The following is a 21,928-nucleotide window of genomic DNA, read 5'->3' on the forward strand; positions in this document are numbered from 1 at the left end:
CAAGCAGTTTTCCTCTTGGCTAATGAGGAAGAACAATGTTGATGGGAAGAGCTAGATGTCTCCGGGGCACAGATGGCATTGCTTTTGCGGCCCTAAATTAATATTTCTGAATTACCTCTGGTATGGGTGTGCAGTATCTGCGGTAGATGGTATAAATTTGGACTATGGTAGAGATTTGGACTCGACGAGCTGGTTAAAAAAACGGTGTGTCCACGTCGAGCAGTCATCCACTCTCCCTTCCTTCCCCCTGCTCAGTAACAAAAGGGGGAATGATGGGCTCGAAGATAACTTCCTACGAGACGCTGCAGGCGACCTGGTGAGGCGAAACACTGTTCTTCCACATTGGAGTTCTTCTCCTCTACGTCACCAATCATCGCCTACATGGCGGTGAATAAGCTACATTTCTGACAAGTAGCAAACTAAAGGAGGATGGGGAGTAACTCAGCATGCAACATTCAACCCAAGGAGAGAGAACAGGAGAAGATCAAGAAGCCATGCCAACAGCTAAGCTAATATTAAATGTAGCGTAGCGAAACACTAATAAGTATTAGTGTTTGTTGTGTTAGTGTTTTTTACACTAATAAGTATTAATGTAGCGTAGCGAAACACTAATAAGTGTGCCAGAACCACGTTACGGCAGGTAGGTATTAGCAGCACTTTTGAAAATAGGAAATTAATCAGTACATTACCGAGTAGGTCAGCCAGGACGAGGAGCCTCTCAGGTCAAAAGCATATTAGTATATTAAATATATATAATATTTGCATTGTTACTTGTGTTCGTTTGCACTATCTTGCACCATAGAGTGCTGCGTTTTAAATTTGAATTTAGAGACCTGCACAATAAATGTTCTCAAAATTACACTCTATCTTTGTTTTTTATATTTTTAATCAATTTCGCTTGATCAAGGGACTATATTTCCCATTCAGAAATACTTCCATAGTAATTTTTACACTTGAGTTTATATTGCTATATTTATACCGTTACAGTGAAGGGACTCACTTTATACAGGAAGTCCTCGATTTACGAACGAGTTCCGTTCCTACGCTGGCCACGTAACACGAATTTCTGCGTAAGTCGGATTTCACCGTTAAAGTCTAAATTTACGGCGAAATACTTCTGTTACGGGTATCGTCCCACATGATTGTGACAGCAAGCTCAATGTGTGTGGGCGTGTGCGTCGATGTGTGAGTGACGGGACTGCGCAGGCGTCGTTCGGCGGGACTGTGAAGGAGGAAGCAGTGCACGCCGGTGCGAGTGTGTACAGTAGCAAGTGTAGTGACAGCGACCGGGGAAGAGTCGCGATTAGCGGAGGACCCGTTGACGTTGAATGTGCAGAGGAGCTAATAAAGCCATTAAAGCAGCAAATCGGTGCTTCGTGCCTTTATTGTTGCCGCCACCCAGCTCAGCTGTGCAACGAGAGAAGGGAGTTAACCCCTGCGTCTCCCGACCACGGTCAGATGACCGTAGCAGGAAAGGTTAACACTTCGTATAAAGAAACTAAAATACATTAAAATAAAAAAAATAAGATGCTGTACTTACCATTACTGCTGAGAGTGTGAAAAAAAGGAGGGCGAAAAAGGCAAAGATACTCCCGGCGCACAAACACAGACAAGCACTATCCATTAGCTAAGCGGAAACAATATGGTGCTGGGACAAAATGCCGGACGAGGCACGGGCGTCGTAAAGTCGAAACGTCGTAGGTCGAGTGTGTCGTAACTCGAGGACTTCCTGTACTGTGATATGGATTTTGGACCATATTGCCCCACCCTTACTTTTGGTTTAGGTATGCACATACAAGTATTGAAAGAATATATTTGTGCTTTATTAACATATTTTCTCATTTATAACGTAATTCTAGATAATTGTTATCACATTTTTAACATTTCTTAACTATCATAAAAAAATACTTCAAAACAATAAGCATCTAAGACTTTTCCCAGAGATTCTGGTGGAACTGAATTGTCTGATGTCAGAGGCATTTGAATTTCGAGTTTTTACTGTACTTTAAACATAAAGGTTAGATGAGGCTTATCCTTCGCTTCCATTTTTTATTTTATTTTGGAAAATCTGTGTAATAATGTAGAATCATTGGATAGACCTAAATTTATTAAAGCTTGCTTCATTTCAACCCTCCCTCACTTGGTCCCTTCTGTGCCGGCCTCAAGTTATAACTTATTGCAATAGGAGGCTTTCATTTGTTTGAATAGGGGAGTCTCATTGTAAAGATCAATTGCTTGGGGTCAAAATAAGGCTATCAGGCACAGAAAAGAGTTATGGATTTGTGAAGTTTTTCACTGTGATGATAAAAGGAAGTCTGAGATGTAGTACGCAAGAATGGTTCTTAACAAGGCGTTGTTGACTTATCAAGTAAGGTGGACAAGAATTTATGATCCTGGAAAGCAGCAGCTCCAATGTCAGATTTGCATTTAGAAAGAAAGAAAGAAAAGAAGGAAAAAAAGATTGCATTTAGTCTCTTTTTGCTATTGCAGTTTGTGACAGACCATGATCCTGCCCCATTTGCTGAGATAAGGCTGAATGGGACTGAAGAGCTCACATCAGTCATTATGGGGAGTGCACAGCTTTGGGCCTCTGAATACTAATAGTCAGACAGCAACGTCTACCAGCAATCTCTTCCTACTGATTTACGGCAAGGCTGTCCAAGTAGAAAAGGATTGTTTCTGGATTATTGTTAAATTCCATCTCCGATCTGCTATCTAAGAATGATGACAGTGTTGACCACTTCACATAAAACGTTTTAAAATACCAGAGAAAGCGACAAGTTTTTTTCGGGTTTGTGTATTTTACTTCACTGAATGTTGGGTTATACAGTGGATATAAAAACGCTATGTTCACACTTCAGGGCAGGATGCCTACTCGTAGTTTTTGTTAAATCTGTCAGTCTTTTTATGTAATCGTTTACATTACAAAAACAAATGCGACTTTTACTGTGCATGGAATGAGATGGGAAAAACAGAACATCACCTTGTGCATGCGCACAAACACGAGGCAGCGTGTTTATGGAAGTAAATATGGCCCCTCGCGTAAGTCTCGTCATGACCCATTTGTGGCAATTTCAAGGATTTTGTGCAACCGGAGCCTTCTTTTTCTTATATTTATCCCTTTGAAGCATTGTCTTTTCGCTACTCGCTGTTTTGTGCTCCTTTGTCCGCCGTTGCTTTTGTGGCGTGTCTGTTTTGTTGAACAATTGTGACGTTTGTCGCCTTTTGATGAGATATAGGTCGGATTAGTGTGACTTGTGTGTCCATGCTGCCCTCGTATCAGAAACATATGCTATTCATATCCACATATGAAAGAAGCCTGGGTCGGATATAAAAACAATCCGAATTGTACTGTTCACATTGACATGAAAAAAATCTAATACATGTCACACTGGGCAAAAAAATCTGAATTGACAGTATGAACACAGCCGAAGCCTCCACACCTGTGTTCAAATGGCAGCTTTTTATGATCATTTCAATCATTCATCGTGACAGGATTTCCCAAAAAATGACAATCTGTCAAAATGCAGTCTGGTTGGAATTTTGAAAATCAGATTGTAGGTTTCGGAGAAATTGAGCTTTTTGTGTGGGGAAAAAAAGGTTTTGTGTGATATTGACTATAGAAAATCTGGTCAAAAAACACTTTCAAATTAGAGTAAAACAGTATAACGTCATTAATTCTCAACATAGCTCCACAAAAATAAGTCACACACTAACAAATTTGATTTTTCACAAACTGTATTTTGTAATTAAGATACTCATTTAACCGTTAAAGTGGTTGATGCCAAGAGGGAAGAAGCTGTTTGAATGTCTGCTGGTTTGGTTTGCATTGTTCGATAGCGCCTACCTGAGGCAAGGACCTGGAAGAGGTGGTGACCAGGATGTGGAGGGTGCAAGAGGATTTTGCATGCTCCAGGAACTTGAAGGTCTCGACAATTGACACAGGGCAGTTGGACAGCGTGAGGGGCAGCTGTGGCGAAGGATGTGCGAAGCTGTGGCGAAGGATGCTTCTTGAAGCATCTCTACAGTGTTGAGCGTGTTCAGCTCCAGGTTGTGTTGGCCGCACCAAAGCTCAGGCAGCTCCACTTCCTGTCGATACACAGACTCGTCACAGTCTTTGATGAGGCGACGACTGTGGTGTCGTCCGCAAACTACAGGAGTTTGACAGACGGGTACAGTGAGGTGGCAGCTGTTCATGTAGAGAAAAGAGAAGTGGTAGAGTAGTAGACGCATCCTTGGGAGGCCCTGGTGCTGATGGTGCGTTTGGATGAGGTGGTGTCACCCAGCCTCACCTGTTGTGCCCTGCCCATCAGGAATTTGTAAATCCACTGGCAGCTGGCAGGCAAGATGCTGAGCTGGAGAATCTTGTAGAAGAGTAATTCGGGTATGATGGTGTTGAACGCAGAACTGAAGTCCACGAGCAGGATCCTCGCGTAGGTCCCTGTGCTGTCGAGGATGAAGTGTTGGCAGCATTCTTTGTGAAAAAATGTGTGAGAAAATAGTCGCACAGTTTAAGGACAATGTTCCTCAACGTACAATTGCAAGGAATTTAGGGATTTCATCATCTACCGTCCATAATATCATCAATAGGTTCAGAGAATCTGGAGAAATCACTGCATGTAAGCGGCAAGGCCGAAAACCAACATTGAATGCCCGTGACCTTCGATCCCTCACTGCATCAAAAACCGAGATCATTGTGTAAAGGATATCACCACATGGGCTCAGGAACACTTTAGAAAACCAATGTCAGTAAATACAGTTCGGCTGACATTACTGACATTGGTTTTCTGAATTGTTCCTGAGAACATGTGGTGATATCCTTTACACATTGATGTCGGTTTTTGATGCAGTGTCGCCTGTGCGATCGAAGGTCACGAGCATTCAATGTTGGTTTTCTAAGTTAATGATTATTTGCTAAAAACAATAAAGTTCATCAGTTTGAACATTAAATATCTTGTCTTTGTACTGTATTCAATTAAATATAGGTCGAACATGATTTGCAAATCATTATATTCTGTTTTTATTTATGTTTAACACAATGTCCTAACTTCATTGGAATTGGGGTTGTATATATTTGTTCATTTTTACATAATTTGGGCTCCTAGCTCATAAAACCCACAAAATCAGGAATTCAAAAAATTTGAATACTGTGACGAAATCAGCCCAAATTTTACAGGCCATAAATGTTATAAACGGAGTGTCACACATTAATCGTCGACTAATGTTGGATTTATCTTACCCAACATTATAATGAATAGACACAAAAGGAATGAAGACGCTGGTCTCTTTTTCTCATGAGGAGGGCGCATGGGAGATTGTTCAGGTTACAGCCTCTCAACACGCTCTAAACAATCTCTCCCGTCGCTCCTGCATTTATTTGAAAATAGGGAGGTTTCTAAGTTTACAAGACACAACACACTAAGGGGAGGGTTTCAAGGTGAAAACATGGCACCAACACCTGCCACGTCCCGGCCACGTCCTTCTCTCTGATGATTCCTGCTGAGTCATCTTCTTGAAGGCGAGACATCTTTCTTTCTAAAATTTGTCCATAATACTCATGCAAGCTAAGCAAATAAATGATAACTTCTACAATATATCTAACAACTAAACTCAAAGTACCTGCACAGGTTTCCCCAGGTGTCATTAAATTGCTTTAGTTTGGTTTAATTGTCTCATTTGGGTTCAATATGGGGAAGACTGCAGACATGACAACTGCCCAGAAGACCATCAATGATACCCTCCATAGGAGGGTTAAGCCACAAACATTAATAGTTAAGGAGGCTGGCTGTTCACAGAATGCTGTGTCCAAGCATATCAATGAAAAGTCTAGTGGAAGGACAAAATGTGTCAGGAGAAGATGCACCAGCAAAAGAGAGGACCGTGAGTTTCAGCGGATTATCAAACAGAAAAGATTCAAGAATCTAGCAGAGATCAAGAAAGAGTGGAATGAGGTGGGTGTCACAGCTTAAAAAACCACCACATTCAGACGCATCCGGGAGATGGGCTACAACTGTCGGGTTCCTTGGGTTAAGCCACTTCTGAGCCAATGAGTCAATGTAGGAAGCGTGTCAACTGGGCCAAGGAGAAGAAGAATTGGACTGTTGGCCAGTGGTCCAAGGTCCTCTTTTCCAATGAAAGTAAAGTGTGCCTTTCATTCTGGAATCAAGGTCCAAGGGGTTTGTAGGAGGACAGGTGAAGAACAGAACCCAAGCTGTGTGTGGTCCAGTGTGAAATATCCACAGTCAGTCATGATTTGCATATACTGGCCACTCATGCCAGAGTAGCATCTGCTCCATTTGCACACTGATTGAGGAGTATCTGTAACATTTGCACAACCAACATTGTCCCAGATGATCGCACTACTCGTCACTTTAAACCGCATACACTCCTTGAAGTCTCAGCGCCCTTTGCACAATGGTCATTGCACCGGACTATTGCAATATTAGTTGTTCGAACTGCTCTAAGTGCTAGAGGACTCTGCATCTTTTTGCACAATTGTTTTTTGTCAATGTCTTTATGTCCCCAAAGTGTTCTGTAAATTGACTGTTTGTTGTACTAGAGCGGCTCCAACTACCGGAGACAAATTCCTTGTGTGTTTTGGACATACTTGGCAAATAAAGATGATTCTGATTCTGATTCTGATGATTTGGGATGCAATGTCCAGTGCAGGTGTTGGTAGACTTTCTTAAATCCAAGGTCACTGCAACAGTCTACCAGAATGTTTTAGAGGACTTCATGATTCCTTCTGCTGAGGCTCTGTATGGAGATACAGATTTCATCTTCCAGCAGGACCTGGCACCTGCCCATACTGCCAGAAGCACCAAAACCTGGTTTGATGCCCATGCCATCACAATGCTTGATGGGCAGCCAACTCGCCGGATCTAAATCCCATTGAGAATTGATGGGGTATTATCAAGAGGAAAATGATGGGCACCAGACCCAAAAACAAAGAAGAACTGACAGCAAGCATCAAGGAAATCTGAGCTTCCATACTGTAACTCCAAGGCAATGCCACAGGCTGATTGCCTCAATACCACGGCGCATCCAGGCAATGATTAAAGCCAAGGGATTCCCAACCAAGTATTGAAGGTTAACATATCGTTTGGAAAGTATGATATTTTGATTGATTTAATATGACCCTAATTTCTTCCTTTTCTTTTTTTTCAACAAAAACTGAGAAGTAAATGGTGATTTCTTCACAGCATTCAAATTTTTTGAATTCCTGATTTTGTGGGGTTTATGAGCTGGAAACCCAATTTTTGTAAAAATAAACAAATAAATACTTGGAATTGTTTAAATTCTGGGCCCTGAATCTATAATCTAAAAAAGTTTTACTTTTTGAATGGAATTATGGAAATAAATAAACTTCTCCATGATATTAATTTTTTTTGGAAAGGGTATACAGTATATATATGGACACACAATTTACACACATCACCATTTACAGCAAAATCCAGTCACTACAGCTAATTGGTTATTGTTGTAAAATGTGAGCATTTCAACATGCATGCAGTATTATGACCCCTAATGAGCTGTCAGTAGAGCTCTAAATAAACTGAAAACTGTTACTGATAGTCTTATAAAGCCTAACTCAGTGATTCCCAAACTTTATTGAGCCAAGGCACATATTTTACATTTGAAAAATCTCATGGCACACCAACAAACAAAAATGTCACAAAAAGTGGATACACAAGTCAATTATACACTTTCTGCCATCTAATAGAAGAGCATTTATTTGTTCTGTCTGTCTTTATATGCCGCTGGCATAGATGGATTAAAAAAAAAATAATTTGTTGTAAATAAATAATATTTTGACCAATTAAGTGAAATTTGATAACTTCCCGCGGCACACCAGAAGAGCTCTCACGGCACACTAATGTGCCACGGCACACTGGTTGGGAATCACTGGCCTAACTGTTGAAAAAAGAGGAAAATAATAGCTAAACTTAAATGGTGTTAATGTTTGTGATCTTCAATTTGGGTTGGCTAAGTCAAGCATCTGTACAATTGTTAAAAACAAAGAGGCGCTGAAGGCACTCTATGTGGCTCAAGGAGTGACTGTTTTGATCAAGCAAATACCTGAAATCAAAATGGGGCAAATGAGGAGGAGATCATTTTCTTAATGAAGTCAAGCAAGGACCCCACAAAGCTTACTGTTTTATAGTACCAATTTAACAAACATTATTATGCGGTTAGGTGGTTGCAAGTAAACAGTATGGTGTGCTGAAACGCATCTCTCCTCATATTCTCCTGCATATGTGTTTTCAAGGGTCTGTCCTCCCCGAGGCTTAGTATGTTCCTTTAATACCCACTCAAGTGTTACTTTCTTACGACATTTCGTCTGATATCGATCAAACTTGAAAGTGGAGCCCTTAAGTGAATGTATAAAGCCTCCTGGTAATCAATGATTGACAGTTGCTATTTCAACTTGCTATTCAAGGTTTCTTTGATTATTTCTGTGGGAAGCAGAGCAGCAGGGCAAAGCGGTGACAAATGATAAAGAAGGCTTGTTTTGTCTCTTTAGCTTCTGATTTAGCACCGGACGGTTGGATTGAGACTTGGTGTGTCCATCTATAGAACAAAACAAACACCTCTGAAAGGACAAATTGGGAACATCTTTGCCTGATTTTAGTGTGCAACCAAGTAATGCTGCCAGCAAAGCTAAAAACAACCTCAGTGCACCAGTAAAATGTTTTCAGAATGATTAAATGACCATTTTGAGTGTGTTTTTCTTTGCCATCTGATTTGTGTCGTAAAGAAGGCATACAATGCTGCAGTTGGACTTCCTCCAAACCAACTGTTGAAGTTGAGTTCCACCCTAAAAAATTACTACACACACCAGTAACTGAGTTGTACTTATATTTTCTCAATATATTTTGACAGGGATGTTTCCATTGAACTTGTTGAAATACAGGGTCTCCCAAATAACGTTCCCTGATTATAAACATATAAAAGACATAGACGCTGGTCTTCTAGGTAAATGAAGCCGTGGCAAAAGTAAAATCCATGATGTTGCTCACTTAGCTTTGAGATTAGGTGTGATTTGCGATGGCAGCAATGTCATGTTCACAGAGCTCTCACTATTATATAGGAAATGCTGTTTGGCAGGGAATTGGAGAAACCTCTCCTGATTTAGAAAGCATATTGCCTGGGTTGGGAAAGACATTATGTGCTCATTCATGGTAGGGTATAAAAAGTTCTTAATGGGGCTTGAAGAATGATCTGTAGTGCATATACTATATTGCCTACTCATGCTGTATCTTCCACCTGGGTAAATCAGATGGTAAATGGGCTGTATTTATATGCAGTAGAACTTTAATGCTGCTTTAAAAAAAAAACTAAACATATATTGAACGCCAATTTATACACACTGGCTGCTATGTTAAGTGCTAATCTGCCTATCAGGAGCAATCAATGGTTGAATGTATTGCTTTCGATTAGCAGCCAATCTCTCCATATAGTGCCAGTATACATTTGCATGTGTATGGAATTACTGTATTACACACATTTTTATCCATTAGATTACCATCACAATGTTAAACAGTATAATGTCACTGACTGCCACATGTCCAAGCCATCGTGTGTCACACTTGTTTGTAAGCGACGTGTGTGTGTGTGTGTGTGAAACGACATACTATGCATATTATTTGTACATGTGTGGAAAACAGGCATGAGGCCCAAGAATGCATCCCATTGCCCTGATGAGCACATGCACAAACAAACACAGTTCACATCTAATCACTTTCTCACTCACTCGGTCTTATTCTTACATCTCCTGCAGTTATCAGGCTGATTCTATCAGCCTGTTTGTTGGTTGCACAGAGATTAACAGTGACAAACTGGGATGGCTAAATCGGCTTGGCAAACTCACTGACCCGACATGCCCCCCATTATCCCCCCCCCCCCCCCCCCCCATCTCCTCTTATCTATTATCTCGCTTGGACCACCATACATTGGTATAGAGGGTTGTCTGCAAATCCAATTTACTGTCTGAAAGCTGGTAATGCTCAAACAAATTACTGAAAAAGCCGAAGATACGCTCTTCACGCATTTCACGCTACGCATGTTCATGTTGTATTTGAAAGTAGTTACCATCTTAAGACAATGTGGTTATGGAGTATTGTCATATACCAAGACATATAGTTTAATGTTTGTTTTTACATTAATTGAAGCAGAAACAGTTGAGCTGAATTTACACTGTCTGATATACACATTCAATCAGAATTAGGGACTTGGACCTGCAGTGCAAATCCAGCCTAAAAGAGCTATTAAATGCTTCTGGTCAGGTGGGGACAACTCCTCCCTCTAGATTGATTAGTCACTTCTTTCAAGAACCAATTATCTTGTTCTGCCTCAGAAACAGGATAAGAGCTTTTAGTCTTAGAATTCCTTTAAAAACAACCATGATTTAGGAACAGCAGGCTTATGCCATCAAAGTGCATGTTGGAATTAGTGGCTTTTGCTCTTTGCTGCTTTGTGACCTCAGTACAGGCGGCCCGCAGTGGTTGTTGAACAGTGCTGTATATACAATGGGTTAATGCTGTGACCCTATGGGTGATTCTGCCCAGTTTGGACTTCCTTTGGTTGAATGCTCCAGAGAGACAGTAAAAGCCAGAAACACAGAACTGTTTGTAGAAGACTAATCACATTTATTTTAGATGACTGCTCTTTGAATAGAGAAAGAAAGTGATGAGGCAAAATGTAGAGACTGTGCTGACATATTCTTTGAAATTTAGGATTTGTCATCTAATCCCGCTTCCTGTTCCGAAGGTCTGGGAATCTGAGGCACATGCAAACTCAACTGTCTACCACTGTTTAAAAACTGAGTGAACAAAAGGTTTACTTTGTTTTGGTGTGGAATGGCGTGCCAGTGTGGCAGGACTAACCTTTTCATTCTGATTACAACCTACTTGCTTAGAGATAACAACAGGCTGAGCCACTGTAGGATGATTAGAAGAAAAAGGGTATAAACACCTGAGCATTATACAGTAGATTCTAACAAGCCCTTAGAGAACCTAAAGGTTTTGAGAAATTGAATAATTACAATTAATTAATTATTTCCTTTCGCAGCAAGCACATGCCATTCATTCATTGATTTTCTATGGCTTTATCCTGTTTAGTGTCTCAGGTGAGCTGGGGACCGTCCCTGCTGCCTGTGGTGTATATCCTGGACTGTTTTCCAATTAGGACACAGAAACAGTCACACTCACATTCAATTCTATGCAGAATTTAAAATCTTCAATTAATCTGACTATTTTTTTTCTTTTTGAATGTGGAAGAAAACCTGAGTAAACCGATGCGAGCACAGAGAGAACATGGAAACTCCACACAGATAAGTTTCAGCTGAGATTCGAAAACCAGAATATTTTGATCAAGTATTTATTTTTTTTGTTATTGTTTAAAAGAAAATGATAATGTCAAAATACCACCAGTGGCTAATTTTGAAAACCCAATCCCATGAAAGAAAGGATTCTGTTTTCATCAGCACCTGTCTACACCACATATGACTTGGTGATCATCCAGTACAATAATACATGATAATTTACTCTTTTAACCAGACATTCCTATTAAAACTACTTATTCACTGTGCTCACCCTAAGAAGAGGAGGATCTATGCTGTGGTGGTAACTAACAGGGTGAGGGAGCACCAGGAGCAAAGTAGGAGGAAGAAACCTGGACCGTGAGCCACAATGGCTGCTGTCACAATCTGTCCCGCTTTCCTGTCATTCTCAGGAAGGGGCTGGAACAACTGGACTCCCACATTGTGACCCCATACTGCTTCAACAAATAAAGAATTCCTATCTATAGGGCTTGGCAGTGGGTGTCACATCCAAAGGCTTCTGTATCCTGTGTCTGTCTACTTGTAAATCTTCCACGAACATCTCAGGATGCACCTGAGGCAGTGACTGTCTCATTAAGACATTTCATGTCCCCCACAGGTTTGTTACCTAAAATACCTACTTCTTTCAAAGAGGGGAACTGTCTTGTTCTTTTAACTAATATTCTGACTGAAAACGGACAAGACAAGAAAGAGTCAAAACCTAAACTTGAACTCTTCCAATGAATTGAATGTACTGTATTTTGTTAATGATAAGTTTTATGGTGACTGGTCAATCAAGGGCACTATGGCGCCGCCACACCAGTGGTCAACATTAAATAAATAAAATGAAAATAATTTAAAATATATCCATTGTTAGATGAGCAGGATAAGTATAGGGTTAAAGCTGAATACAGCTGTTTTGCTCGTTTGTTGTCTGAGAAGTGAAGAGTTGCACAGTTGTCTCCAGTAGCAGCATTCCAACGCTTGGCGTCTTTCAATGCGCGTAAGGAGCACTCCTACGTTTAGTGTTGATCTGTATTTTTCAGAATCAAGCTCATTAAAGTTTACTCGCTGTCTACGTGAACGTCTGAAAGTTACGGTGAATGAGGTACCGTAATTTCTCGTGTACAATGTGCAATTCCCCCCCCCCCCCCCCCCCAAAAAAAAAATTGTCAAATGTCAATAGTGCGCATTATACATAGGTATATATAGGTATATTACATAGGTAATGGGAAAAACTTTCACATTTTATAAATGTATGCCGCCATCTAGTGGTTATGAAAAAGCTGTACACTTTCATTCCAAAATGGCACAGCCACCTAGAGGTTATGAGAAAGGTGTACACTTTCATTCTAATATGCCACCGCCACCCAGTGGTTATAAAAAAGTGTAGCCTACACTTTCATTCCAATATCACAAGGGTACGTATGACTGCATATATGTACAGTTGTGCTCATTTACATACCCTGGCATAATTTGTGAACTATTGTTTTTTTTTTTTAAATATGACTGATAACCGAACAACAACCATCATTAATTTCTTCATGGTTATGTTTTGTTTAATGATAACTCTTTCCTGAAATGGTTGACCATTTAATTTATATCCAGAATTTGGAGGTCAACTTTGGGGGTGTGTATTAGATATGGCTGTGCATTATACACGAGAAATTACGGTACAAAGAATTGTCCGGCAATGCAAGCACTGCGGAACTGCAAATGCAAAAAGCGTTTCAAATTTTGCCTTACCTTATTCTTCAATTTTGAAGGTAAGTTTGCTAACTATTGGTAGCTAGCTGTGTGAGAGTGTGTGTGTGTGTTAATTTAAATTTTATACAATTTAAATATAACAAGGCGGCATGGTGGCCGACTGGTTAGAGCGTCAGCCTCACAGTTCTGAGGAGCGGGGTTCAATCCCCGGTCCCACCTGTGTGGAGTTTGCATGTTCTCCCCGTGCCTGCGTGGGTTTTCTCCGGGCACTCCGGTTTCCTCCCACATCCCAAAAACATGCATTAATTGGAGACTCTAAATTGCCCGTAGGCGTGACTGTGAGTGCGAATGGTTGTTTGTTTCTATGTGCCCTGCGATTGGCTGGCAACCAGTTCATGGTGTACCCTGCCTCCTGCCCGATGACAGCTGGGATAGGCTCCAGCACGCCCACGACCCTAGTGAGGAGAAGCGGCTCAGAAAATGGATGGATGGATGGATAAATATAACAAAAATGTTAGTAATGCAACTAGTTCGGCGTCTACCCCGCCTCCTGCCCGATGATAGCTGGGATAGGCTCCAGCACGGCCACGACCCTAATGAGGAGAAGCGGCTCAGAAAATGGTTGGATGGATGGATGTTAGTAATGTCTTTCTCGGTGTGGCTGCTGGTTCGTATAAAACAGACATTTTTGGACATTTTTAAGAGCATGTAGTATGTTTGAAATCTACTGATTTATTTTGGGGTTCCATGTTAAATTTAAAGTTGCACCATTCCCACAGTGACTGATTTCAAGACATTCATTATTACAACATTCCACAGTGGGAGAGAGGGGGTTCCATCTTCATTACAGCAAAGCTGTTCTAAACGCATATCTATGTCTGGTTCCGAGACACCAGACGGGTATGTGAAGTGTGTACCTCCCTTGAGTGTGTCCAGAATGTGGGGATTATTTTGTGACATGAGGCTGAGACATGCCACGATAAGGCGTAAAGGTAATATTGCTCATTCATGCAAGGCTTAATATTCAGTCTTCTTGTCTTCTTGCAATTTCTCTGATGACTTCCAATAAGATGTTTCTTTCTGGGACACAACATTCTTTGATACAGATGTATGTTTTACTGTCGTATCTGTATTAAAATGAATTTACCATGCAAACTGTAGTCAGGAAACCAGAAAGTATGCACAAACGTGGCAAGAAAGACACAATATACCAGTGATTAATGGGTTATTGGGTGCAGTAATTCTCGGCCAAAAAGCATGTAAATCTCTGCCCAGCTGGAACATGGGTTTGGAATCGTTAGAAGGGCTGAGAGGATACAACCTTGTGTTCATCAAGAGGGACACATTTTGTCAATCAGTGTACCTTCAGCATTGTCAAACACATATTCACTGTGATTCTGGGCAGGCTATCCTGTAATGCCACTCTACCCCAGGCAATCCCTGTTTCCTGATTACACTCAGGCTGAGGAGAGATAAACCTGACCCTGAGCTAATCCCAGATTAAACCAGAACATAAAGCATTGCCACTGCTTCCCAGCGACCTGCTCATGTCTCCTGGCTCAGGCTACAGTAACCCTGCCGACCGGCATCATGAAAGCCAGCTCGTGCTGGGGAATTTTACTATTTATAGCAATCCAGACAAAAGTTGAATATTATTATACATAGTCAAGCAATCACTTGTTGGCAGTCTCAAATTGAGTAGAAGATGATGATGACTGGAGGAAATGACATTTGGAATGGGACCTGGGGATAATATGCTGAGCTGGAGACGGTTAATAAAAAGCCGTCAGTTAAAACACAACCCCGCTTGTGCAGATGTGCTCTTATATGAAGACACTCTTGGGGGGGGGGGATGTCCTTCCCTGCAAGTTCTCCGCCACATTCCACATCATCGTCATCTTGATCTTTGCTGCATAGTAGGCTATCTGGGACAACTATGCCTGTTTTGAATGATTGCTGCTGGCAGGGGATACTGAGAAAACCATTTTTACAATCAAAGTCACATTTTACTATTATGCTTAAACGTGGTCACCGAGATTTTGAATTCTGAGACTGACAGTTAAGTCAGTTAAACCATCTGATTTCGTCTGTAGAATAAGAAGGGTTTATCAAGTATTTGTGCGGTGTTTCTGCATGGTGCTGTGTTATATGGAGAAAATGTTATATCCCAATATAGGTAACCTTATATCCAGATGAAAATATACTGTATATCCCAATAAAAATTACAATAATTTAATGGCAATCTTCTCTGTTTTCTCCATTTATTTATAATAAACATTTTGTATAGAAAAACAATTAAATGGATAAAAAATAAATAAAAATACAATAAAACAAAATTATCCTGTCAAAATATCTGATAAAACAACCAATTTTAAAGGAATGTAAATTGTTTTTGTGTACATCTTAATGTAGTTTAATATCCAATGTTTACATCTATGCTCCTCTAGCAGTGGCGTAAATTAGTATTTGTGGGTGATGTCGTAGCGTTGTTGCAGTTAAATTAATCGCCATTCGTTTTTCAATACAATGTTAGTGTATCGTCTGAAGTGTAGGGCAAAAGTCAGTCCTCTGTGGCTGCGGGCTGTGGCACCTCTCGGTGTGGATGGCTCCCACAGGATTGTCTTTCCTTGCCCAGGATCCTCAGTGCCTTGCCATGCTGCTATACTCCTAGTCAATAGGTGCTTTATTTGTATGTGTGTGCGGTAATGTGTGTTTGTGTTGTCCCAACAATAGTAGGTAAAGTGGTTTCATACAGCACTGGTTTCTTTTATCTAGATTACATGAAATGACATCTTCATGCTAGTTTGCTTTGGTGCTTTTAGAATTTACTTGTAAATAGAGACAAATGTCACCAGGCACTCCCGCACCCATACTCGTTCACCCTTTTTTGCCTGTCCATCAGCATTCAGGGCTTGGCAGGTAACAGCGGAGCTTAGGTGACGGTAGCCAGAAGCTCTGTGATAAGACCATCTTTTCGCATGAGAGCTCAACAGAGCTGACAGCGAATACAAATTGGTGCCATTAGCAAAGGAGTGACAGGGGATAGGTGAGGATGGGGCTTACAGTGGCTCCTAATTCTAGAGCGGGTGAGCACCCCAGGTCGGCACGAGAGTGTCAGGACACGAAGGGGGTATGGTGGTAACGAGGTGCCTGTGGTGGTAAACAAGAAGTGTCATACCTTAAAAGGACACAGAGCTTAACAGTGCATCTACAGGACCCTAGGAGGTCAAGTGTGCTAGTTAATGAAGACAGTTAGTGATATGCTAGCACCCGTATCACTTACCCATTATGAAGGATTGCATGTAACTTGTTGAGACATGAGAGGTCCACACCCTTTCCCTTGTGAGAGCGCTCACAACAACAGAATACAAACAGGCTGAAGGAGAGTACCTTGACTTGATTCAGCTTCTTTAACAACATGTGCAGTATAAATAGACATAAAATTCACTTAATGAAGATTTTTCTGATATAATTGTTTCCCCATCTAAGTTCATTTTATTTGTCTTATAATTTTGAGTTTTATCATAATTCTTTCTTTCCAAGTTAATTTTGCTCAGTTTTGATTGACATTGTCGGGTATTGAATCATACAGTTGAATGATTTTGCAGTGGTATAGGACTGCATGTTGTGTGTGTAATGTATATTTTATCATATCAGCAATTAGAAAGGGGTGAGTGCTAGTGGGGAATGATTTCATCATATTCCCCACAAGTTTACAATGATTAATACGATGCTTACATCCTGTATGAATGTGACGTTGACTAAAACACAGTGACATTGAGCGAGGCCAGTCAGTCATGTTAGTCTATATTTTCAAGGTTGCAAGCTTGTATTCCGAAATGTTCTGCAACACTCGTGTTTGATTTTTTTACAAATAATGACCATTCTGGCATGTACCTTAGATACTGTACAAATACTGTAAGTGATGTTAAATGCGTTTAAGGAAAGGTGTTGCATCTTGCCTCTTGCATCAAATGTTAATTCAGGACTTGAGTGAGGCCAAACCTGAAACACGTTTGCTGTCAGACCAATTGTACAAAGAGGGCAAAGAAAGTGTCACCAAGCTTCTGAGAACACTTCATAAACAATTATTTGTGGGCAATGTGCTCTATCCCTGACATGACCACTATGGTGGCTCATCTCAGGATGTTGTGCTATTGTTTGTTAGTTGATGAATGTTCCCAATCTGATGTGACACATAGTGCCCTAGCTTCTGGTTGCACTATTATTCTCCAGCCCACAGCGTCCCTAAACTGCAGAAAACAGGTGTTGTGCTTCGATGCTGTTCCTTTTCATTTACGAGCAAAGCTAGCCACAAACACAGAAATCACATACTTTAACTACAGTGTCATCTCCTTTATTGCCTTTGAAGTGTACAACTTGCACAAAGCTAAACAACCCATGTGAATGTCTAACCCAAACACAAATTGTGCCGAAGGATGCTGTTTAGTGTGGGAACGTACTGTGGCTCCACTGATTAGAGTTTGGATTTTGTGACAAAAAGCAGCCACATGCAGTGAATACACACCAAATGCAGGAGGATCAGGTTTCTAATCTTCCTGATGGTGTGTTCACTGATTGCCATTATACTGTATTAGGTATTGCCTTATCATGCTAATACTGGGTATCACCGTGAGAAACTTCAGCTGGATAGATAACGGGGGAAACCACAACACCTTTACATATAAGCTGCTGGACAGGGGCCAATTCTGATGGTCTAGGATCATGCTCATTTAGCATTATTTTATTTAGCGTACGATTTCTACTGGACAGGTCATACTTTTGATTTATTGATCTAATGCTCTGCAGTGTATTTATTTATGAAGACCAAGATTATGATCATGACCTGCACAACCTTTACAATCACATTCATGAACACCAGCACACCATAGGCTATACCAGGGGTGGGCAAACTACGATCCGCGGGCTACATCCGGCCCATTGATCATTTCAATCCGGCCCGCCAAAGATTGGTACAGAATCACCCAAATCATATCAAAATCATGACTACATTCATTTGACCTTGTCCTGTACTGCCAAGTGGTTCCACCAGGTTGTGCTGTAATGCCCAGTGGTTCCACCAGGTAGTGCAGTAGGTACAGTGATACATTGACTTGACTTTGGCTGTTCTGTTTTTACTCTGCTACTGCGCTGAGCCCTTCTTCAACCATGAAGTGGCCAAAGAAAAAGTCGACAGTGAGTGCCGAATGTTTAATATATAATTGACTACTAAATACTTTTTCACTGAAGTCCGGTCAAAGGCTGTATGTCTAATTTGTTAAAAAACCATTACAGCTTTAGAGGAATGTAACATCAGCCGTCACTTTTCTACCAAGCATGCTGATTATGCTAACAGCCAATCAACACAGGAACTGATGGCTCCGGCTCAGCGGTTAAAGTCAAGCTTGCAGGTTCAGCAAAAAACCTTTATCTGACAAACTGCCATCCAAAATTCACTCACACAAGACCCTGAAACAGCGCCATGGGAGCTCCAGATGGAACTGATTGATCTCCAATGTGATACTGTCTTAAAAGAGAAGTTCAACTCTCAAACTGGATGAGTTTTCTGCTTCATTTAAGCGCAGTAAAAATTCAAAAAATCCAGAAGATGGCACAGAGGATGCTGGTGGTGTTTGGCTCTACATATGTGTGTGAACAGACTTTTCGTGTGATGAACACCAAGAAAACAGCCTTCAGATCCCAGCTGAGTGATGAACACCTCAGATGTGTTCTGAGAATTGCCACAACAAAACTAACACCAGCACTGGCAAAAAAAGGTGATCAACAAAACAACACTGTTCCCATTAAAAGTAAATCTAAGTATTAACACTCCAATGTCTTTTTTTGGTTTATTTTTTATATGTAAGCATCTGGTCCTGGATTGGCCCGCGTGTCAAATTTTAAAAGTCAATGTGGCCCCTGAGCCAAAACGTTTGCCCACCCCTGGTCTCTACATTTCCATGCACGAAAGAAAACCAAGCGATTGCATTCAGTAATTGAGTAATAGTGTGCAGTGAGAGATAATCTGGGGTGTCGCGGGAAATTTTCCAATGCCACCAAATTTGTCCAAACGGTATTATTTATTAACTAGTAATAAAGCTTTGTTCATCGATGCCAGCGATGTGTAATGACAAGCAGAACAATTAAATGCTCTTCCATTCAGTGGCAGAAGGGAAAATAAACCAGTGTATTGACCTATTGCCATGCATAAAATACAATAAATCACAGTTTCCTGTGAGTATATCAGCTTTCTTTCATACTTTTTGTGACATTGTAGTTTCGTGTTGTGCCATGAAAATTTTCTCATGTAACATAGGTGCCTTGGCTCAATAAATGTTGGGAAACACTGGATTGGATGATAAGGAAATAAATATTTGCTAAATCAGCCGAAACAAGTACGCTTTTTAAAGCATATGGATAGAAAGACATACAGTTGATATAAAAGTCTACACTGTTCAAATGACTTGTTTTCGCGGTGTAAAAAATTAGACCAGGATAAATAACGGCTTAGAGGAAATTCTGGTCCACCATTCGACGTCTCAGGAGGGGAAAGCAGTGCACCATCAACACTGTGTATAGTGGGGATGGGGCGCTGCTGACCTCGACTCGGGACGTTGTGAGCCGGTGGGGAGAATACTTCGAAGACCTCCTCAATTCCACCGACACGCCTTCCCATGAGGGAGCAGAGTCTGGGTTCTCTGAGGCGGGCTCTCCTGTCTCTGGGGTTGAGGTCACCAAGGTGGTTAAAAAGCTCCTCGGTGGCAAGGCCCCGGGGGTGGATGAGATTCGCCAGGAGTTCCTCAAGGCTCTGGATGTTGTAGGGCTGTCCTGGTTGACATGCCTCTGCAACATCGCGTGGACATCGGGGACAGTCCCTCTGGATTGGCAGAATGGGGTGGTGGTCCCCCTTTCTAAGAAGGGGGACCGGAGGGTGTGTTCCAACTACAGGGGGATCACACTCCTCAGCCTCCCTGGTAAGGTCTATTCAGGGGTGCTGGAGAGGAGGGTCCGTCGGGAAGTTGAATCCCAGATTCAGGAGGAGCATTGTGGTTTTCGTCCTGGAACAGTGGACCAGCTCTACACCCTTGGCGGGGTCCTCGAGGGTGCATGGGAGTTCGCCCAAACAGTCTACATGTGTTTTGTGGACTTGGAGAAGGCGTTCGACCGTGTACCTCGGGTAGTCCTGTGGGGGGTGCTTCGGGAGTTTTGGTGGCCTCAGTATTGCATCTCTGCTTTTTGCAGATGATGTGGTTCTGTTGGCTTCATCAAGCCGTGACCTCCAACTCTCATTGGAGCAGTTCGCAGCCGAGTGTGAAGCGGCTGGCATGAGAATCAGCACCTCCAAATCTGAGACCATGGTCCTCAGTCGGAAAAGGGGTGGCATGCCCTCTCCAGGTCGGGGATGAGATCCTGCCCCAAGTGGAGGAGTTCAAGTATCTTGGGGTCTTGTTCACGAGTGAGGGAAGAATGGAACGGGAGATTGACAAACGGATCGGTGCAGCATCTGCAGTGATGCAGATTTTGTATCGATCCGTTGTGGTGAAGAAGGAGCTAAGCCAAAAGGCGAAGCTCTCGATTTACCGGTCGATCTACGTTCCTACCCTCACCTATGGTCACGAGCTGTGGGTCGTGACCGAAAGAACGAGATCCCGGATACAAGCGGCCGAAATGAGTTTCCTCCGCAGGGTGTCCGGGCTCTCCCTTAGAGATAGGGTGAGAAGCTCGGTTATCCGGGAGGATCTCAGAGTAGAGCCGTTGCTCCTTCACATCGAGAGGAGCCAGATGAGGTGGCTGGGGCATCTGATTCGGATGCCTCCCGGACGCCTCCCCGGTGAGGTGTTCCGGGCACGTCCCACCGGGAGGAGACCCCGGGGACGACCCAGGACACGCTGGAGAGACGACGTCTCTCGGATGGCCTGGGAACGCCTCGGGATCCCCCCGGAAGAGATGGATGAAGTGGCTGGGGAAAGGGAAGTCTGGGCGTCCCTGCTAAAGCTACTGCCCCCGTGACCCGACCTCGGATAAGCGGTAGAAGATGGATGGATAAATAATTTCCAAACCTTTCCAACCATGCCCATTGTGACCTATTATCTGCAGAACTCAATTGGAGAACAAACAAATAAATAAATAAATATATATATATATATATATATATATATATATTTTTTTTTTTTTTTTCAAGAAGAGCAGTAAAATTAACAAAGATAATGTGGTTGCACAACTGCACACACCGTCTTATAATTGGGGATGTGTCTATGTTCAGAATTAACCAATCACATTCAAACTAATGTTTACTGGTAGTCACCACACACCTGCCACCATTTAAACTGCCTCTGATTAACCTTACATTTTTTTTTTTTTTTTTTTTTTGCTGTTGTAATAGACCTTTCCTGACATTGTTTTTCCATTCTAGCACAGGGGTCGCAAAGCTTCTTGTCTATGAGAGCCCTGAAAGCCACATATTTTGAAATGTATTCCTGTGATATATATATATATATATATATATATATATATATATATATATATATAATTTATTTATTTTTAACACAGAATACAACTAAAAAGGTACATTATTAAGCAAGACCAACAATTTTAGAATATAACACCTCTCTGAATTTAGTAGCATGTTACAATTAATACAACTTCTGGTGCTGCTTGCTTTTGCTGACGGCTTTGTAATCTGGTTGATACGAGGAGAAGATAAGCCTCATGCAGACCTTTTAACTTCCATCCGTTAAATGTGATCGTAGGTTAAATGGTAAATGGACTGCACTTATATAGAGCTTAATCTACACTATCACAGTGCCGAAAGCGCTTTACAAAACCTCACATTCACCCATTCACACACACAATCATACACCAATGGCCGGCTGCTGCCATGCAAGGCACTGCCAGGCCCAC

The 21,928-nt window shown here is 41.6% G+C and overlaps 1 protein-coding gene across 6 annotated transcripts in view; it reads left to right on the top strand.

Annotated features, from left to right (window-relative positions):
- The window catches only part of sema3fb (sema domain, immunoglobulin domain (Ig), short basic domain, secreted, (semaphorin) 3Fb), a 101,301-nt gene that overhangs the window by 38,817 nt on the left and 40,556 nt on the right, over positions 1–21,928 (top strand). The window lies entirely within an intron of this gene.

The sequence above is a fragment of the Phycodurus eques genome, chromosome 10 (assembly GCF_024500275.1).
Source record: "Phycodurus eques isolate BA_2022a chromosome 10, UOR_Pequ_1.1, whole genome shotgun sequence".
In the NCBI taxonomy this organism is placed as follows: domain Eukaryota; kingdom Metazoa; phylum Chordata; class Actinopteri; order Syngnathiformes; family Syngnathidae; genus Phycodurus; species Phycodurus eques.